The following is a 5,647-nucleotide window of genomic DNA, read 5'->3' on the forward strand; positions in this document are numbered from 1 at the left end:
CTTTCCTTATTGACATCACGTGTGCAGGGAATTGTGGGATTGGGAGGATGCAGGCTGAAGGCAGGCTGAGGATACTTGACTACTGTTACATTTTAGTCTCAATGCAGTCAGCCAGATCAGCAGGAGAACAGGGGGCCAGGCTTAGGGAACTGTTCCAAACCATATTATTACATTAAAAATCATGAAAAGGCTGCATATTTTTAAATTCATGTATATTGAAAAGTTGCTTGAAATTAACTTGTGTTTGGGTGGAGTTCCCCTTTAAATATCTAGTATGTAATGTACATTGTGTGCACTTCAATAGTCTACAAAACCATATTATATTATAGCATATGTTTTTTCTGTTATTGTTGTATATTGCTCGTGATTCCACTAAATATTGTTTGAGAGAAGAAGCTGCACACTATCTGCTTCTAAGCTATTAATACTATATTTTAGAGCATGGAGAGATAAGTTGAGACAGGGCTTCTGTTTGCTAGATGTGGAAAGGAATGAGGGAGCACATTGTATACAGAAGCACTAGCCATTCCTCATCACTGGACATTTTCTGTCAGCAGGGGTCTTGTTAAAAATGATGCTAATCATCACGTTACAGGGCAGACAGCTCAGAGGAGGCTAGCTTTTAGTGCTTGTTTGAGGCTTGTCAGAGGAGAAGGTGTGTCAGGCTCATATAGCATTTACTTTGTAGGGTTTCTGCCGGCATCTTAATGATTGGCTGCTCAGCATCCTGGAGGTCAGAGATCAGATTGCAATAGGTCTTCAAGAGAATCTTTCAAGCGATCAGGTAACGGTATCCTCTTAAGTGATTTGTTGGAAAGCCCACAAAACAGTCATTAGAAGGATAGTTATACAAACTGCGTCGCAAAGAAAGGAAATACAGTCACGAACGATAACTAAGTTACACCAAGAGCTACCCTAGAAGCTCAGTCTAAACAAGAGGCCTCAAGAAAACTCAAACAGAAATTAGCTAAAATATGAGCTGATCTAGATCTCAGCCTTCCCGACAGGGCTGATAAACTTCAGGCCTGGCTTAATGATTCCAAAAGGGTTAAGAAAAGCAGTTATATCACACTCCTAAATGATTTGTAGGCAGCTAGCAGTTGGCTAGTGGTCCAGCAGTTCCATTTATACCTACCGTATAATACAATACATCTCTTTCATCCAGCTGTTTCACAGATATTGTGGGGTTGTGTATTATCTCCAGTATTACCTATACTAAATCCCCAACCAGTGGCTTGTGAACAACATGTTGCTCACCCACCTCATTGATATTGCTTCCAGTAGCCTTAAAGCAGGTGCTTATTTTTGATTTCTTGGCTTGGAGACAAGTTTGGAGGTTTAAAAACCACGTGTACTGCCAAACAGAGCCTCCTCCACACAGGGGCTACCAAATAGCCAATTCCAGCCCTTATTTGACACCTCCGGAATTTGGCACCCCTGGGAACTTTTTCATGCTTGTGTTGCTCCCCAGCACTTTTTAAATTAGTGGCTCATGGGTAAAAAAGGTTGGGGACCCCTGTTCTAATCCATTAAACATGGAAATTCCAACTCATGATCTTTAACCAAACACTGCATAAGCAACTAATATACTGAATAATATACTGTACCTAGGGTTAAACCATGCCAACCATATAAATGCCTAGGGGCTCTGCTCTAAAACCTTTCTAGAAGACAAATGTATAATGCAAACCATAGCTTGACAGGTTTTCATATTAGAGGGAGATGAGACTACTCTTTACTATTCAAGTGAATGGCAGGGTACACTGAATGGACCAAATGTTGCTAAATCAAGAACTGCAGTGAGGCATTAAACTGTATTAAAACCACTTTATTAAATGATGGAGCTATTCACAGGTACATGACAAGGGAATATTATGCATTGCCCTTGTGTAATCAGCACATGTCTCAGTGCTTTTCATTTACAGTGACAATTTATTTTTAAATAAATTTATAACATATTACTTCATTTTCAACTAATTTGTACCTGAAACATTTAATAGATGATACGATTTGGACATAGCAAAAGCTTTGATAGCAAAGCCAATGCTACATTTCCTAATGTGAATTCTGCATTGTTGTATTGTCTTCACTGTGGTTGGGCACCGTCATCACTAAAGGTACACAGGCCGATTGTAGCTGTCGATATCGGTCCCTTAGACCAATTTGGCAGCTTATCGGCCGGTGTAGGGGCAGGAACGACAGGCATGCCCGACTAATATCTGGCCTGAAATTGGGCAGATATTGATCAAGCAGGTTAAAAGGCTCATTGATGCGGGCCCCAAACCGACTGCGCCCATTGCCGCCATTATAATTCGATCGTTTGGCTCCAGCCTACATTTGGCCGATATCGCCCACCCGTAGGTGGGGATATTGGGAGAAGATTCACTCGCTTAGTGACCTCGCCAAGCGAGCGGATCTTAATGTGTATGGCCACCTTAAGGGTAAAGATACACAGAGCTACTAGTAGCAGCTACTTTTTGTGGCTACTAAAAAAGACAATTTTAATCATTTACTGATAATTGTCTCTATGTGTGTTTTAGCAGAGGCAACTCTCAGTATTGTCTATGGCAGGGTATTTTCTGGAGTTTAGTAGCCTTGAAAAAGTAGCTGCTACTAGTAGCGCAGTGTGTCTTTACCCTAAATCTGCCATGTAATCTTGTTTGACATTCATTCTTTGTATCATTAAAATATGTCTGTAAACTTTGCTAAACACTGACAGACATTTTTTTAGTCCTCTTTCAAAGACATTTGGAACTCTTTTCTCTGTCACATTAAACATCTCCCATTGCAAATATAATAAATAGCAAATTGCACTTTATTAAAGGACAAAGCTATTGACAGGTATATGAAAGTAGCAGAATATAATGCATTGCCCTTGTGTAATCAGCACACATCAGTCAAAGTGAATGCACCTATCAATGTCATTGGTGACTGACCTGATAAAGTATGTATTGTATAGAATAGCATAGTCAATAATAACCAATGGCTTTTTCACCATAGAATACTGGAATACCACTAGAATACCTTCCAGTTTTGAACCTATAAGTCGTCAATGTGCCCCTATGTGCATGGGGTTGGTAGGTCTCGAGTACCAATCTGACTTCAGATCGATATAAATAGGAAGAAACAATAAGTAAGGTGGTGCAAGGCTGCAGCTTGATTTATTTTAAACACACACACTATATCAACTTACAATTAGATATCAGTAATTAAAAACTTTGTATTAATCCTAAAGCACTGGGCAGACTCTGCTATGCACAGCAGGTCGCCTTAACCAATGTAACAAATATAAAGCCTGCCATAACCAGGCCAGCATTTATATACCAATTAAACTTTTACCTTTCCTTCATGCTGGCTGCGTCAAACCAAAATTATTTTATTATCTTTTTATTAATTTTATGATATTGGGTGGGTGGGTGGGGCAGATGTGGACTGCTCTTCATCCGTTGGCTTGCTGGATAGAAAGGTAAACGCTCTTTCCAGGGCCACTATTAACCCTTTGGATGCCACACCTCCACTGCCTCACCAATTAATCACACCCACAGCATTACCACTTACAATCCCCTGGCTCCCACAAACCCTATAGGTTTGCAGTGGGTATTCTCTCCCTGCTCCCTACAGGAGATTTCTATGTTACATGTTTTTACTTACCTATTAACACATACCTTTGCAAATTTTATTTGTTATGAATAAGTATATGTTATACAATGGCTAGTCACTTTTTATGTAACATATGTTATTTATGTTATACACTGCTGTTAAAGTGGAGAGACTTGGTGAGATACACAGTACTTGTGTATTTAGGCATAGTTTACCTTTTCAAGGGGGCTCATACCTTTAATTCATTGCTGCTTTTGAGTCCCCAGCTTCAGGATTTTACACTGTCAGTGGGGATTATTTGTGTTTTTTTCCTGCTTCTGTAGGGTGTGAGTTCTGTAGAATTTTTTTTCTTTCTGGCTGAAAACACCCATAGCAAGTTTGGCTGGCTCTTCTGTCTCCTGCACTATTGTTTGTACACAGCGCTGCTGATCTGAAACACCTCTGTAGGCGGAATGTTCTGGTTGAGTGAGTTATACCTGATTGCACCATCACTCTGTGTATAACTAAACAGGCTCTTAAAGGCCTGAAAGGAACTCAATCTGGGCACCTATAACTTATTCTGGCATTATATTGACTTCCAGTCCAATTCCAGGACAAAGTGTTACACTAGCATAATATTCCTTGTCAGGGTCGGACTGGGGGGTGTAGGGCCCACCGGGCATAAGAAACGCATAAGAAAGACAACGGTGGCCGGGGGAGCGGTAGCAGGGATTGGGTCTGGGTTGCTGGGGCCCACCGGGTTTTTTCCCAGTATTCCGCTGGCCTACTCCGACCCTGTTCTTTGTTGTTGTAAACTGGGAACTATATAAAACTCAAGTGGCCTAATAACACAATGGATAAAAGACACTATGCCCCCCCCCCCTTTTGCTTATCTATTGCTTAGGTTTTAACATTTCAATTATTTTTTTTTATTTCACTGAACATTTTTATGGGTTTTGAAGTTATTTGTGTATTGAAATTAGTCTGCCTGGCACTAGATATATCTCTGTGCTGTTATCTGAGGGTCTCCTACATGAACTTTCCAGCAGTGAAAAGACTAGCTATTGGGCCCCGCAGCAACAGTGAAATGATTGGTGATTGAAATAAAAATACATCCATCAAGTTCAACCTTTTGTCCTACTGAAACCTACCCACCCGCTATTTGTGTAAAGTACAAGGGGCATGGCCAAAAAATATGATACTATGCAGTTCTGTTCTTGCAAACAGAATAAATTGTATGGGGCTTCCAAGATTTCTGATGGTGGCCCTGGTTGGAAGAACTGATGTTTAGGACTCACCAAACTATAACATTGGTATTACCCAGAGTCTCATCTATAGGATACCACTTAAATATAACATTTAGCATTTTAAATACAACTGCCTGAGTGAATAGTTGGGAAAGTTTTTATATATATATATATATATATATATATATTCTCCATTAAATCTGTTACGATACACTCACTGATGTCTAATTATTAGCCCTCCATTTCTAACTCAACTACAATAACATTAAAATGAATTGTCTTGTTATTATGTACAATGATGTATATGTTGATCTTGGGTGCTGAGCAATGTTCTCTTCTTTGTATAAGGCGTTTCCCATATTAAGGTATGTTTTGTCTTCCCTTTTTAAAATGTATGTATGTATGTATGTATAATTTTATTTATAAAGCACTACTTATGTACGCAGCGCTATACAGTAGAATACATTAATACAAATGGGGTTGATAAGATAAAAGATAAATACAAAGTATAACAATAAATACAAATAAATACAAGATACAGTTACAGTTGCAATAAGTTAAGAGTCAAAGACACAAGAGGATGGAGGTCCCTGCCCCGTAGAGCTTACAATCTATATGGGAGGGTAACTTACAGATACAAATAGGCAAATATAAGTGCTGTAGGTCACAGTGGGTGACACTACAGTATAAGTGCTATTTCCCAGATCAGGTGCTGGGTGAGTGCTCCAAAAGGTAGTCTTTTAGTTTGGTTTTAAAAAGACTGAGAGAGGATTCTCTCCGGAGGAAATCAGGGAGGGCATTCCAAATGTGAGGGGCAGCAA

This window comes from Xenopus tropicalis, chromosome 8 (assembly GCF_000004195.4).
Source record: "Xenopus tropicalis strain Nigerian chromosome 8, UCB_Xtro_10.0, whole genome shotgun sequence".
Lineage (NCBI taxonomy): Eukaryota > Metazoa > Chordata > Amphibia > Anura > Pipidae > Xenopus > Xenopus tropicalis.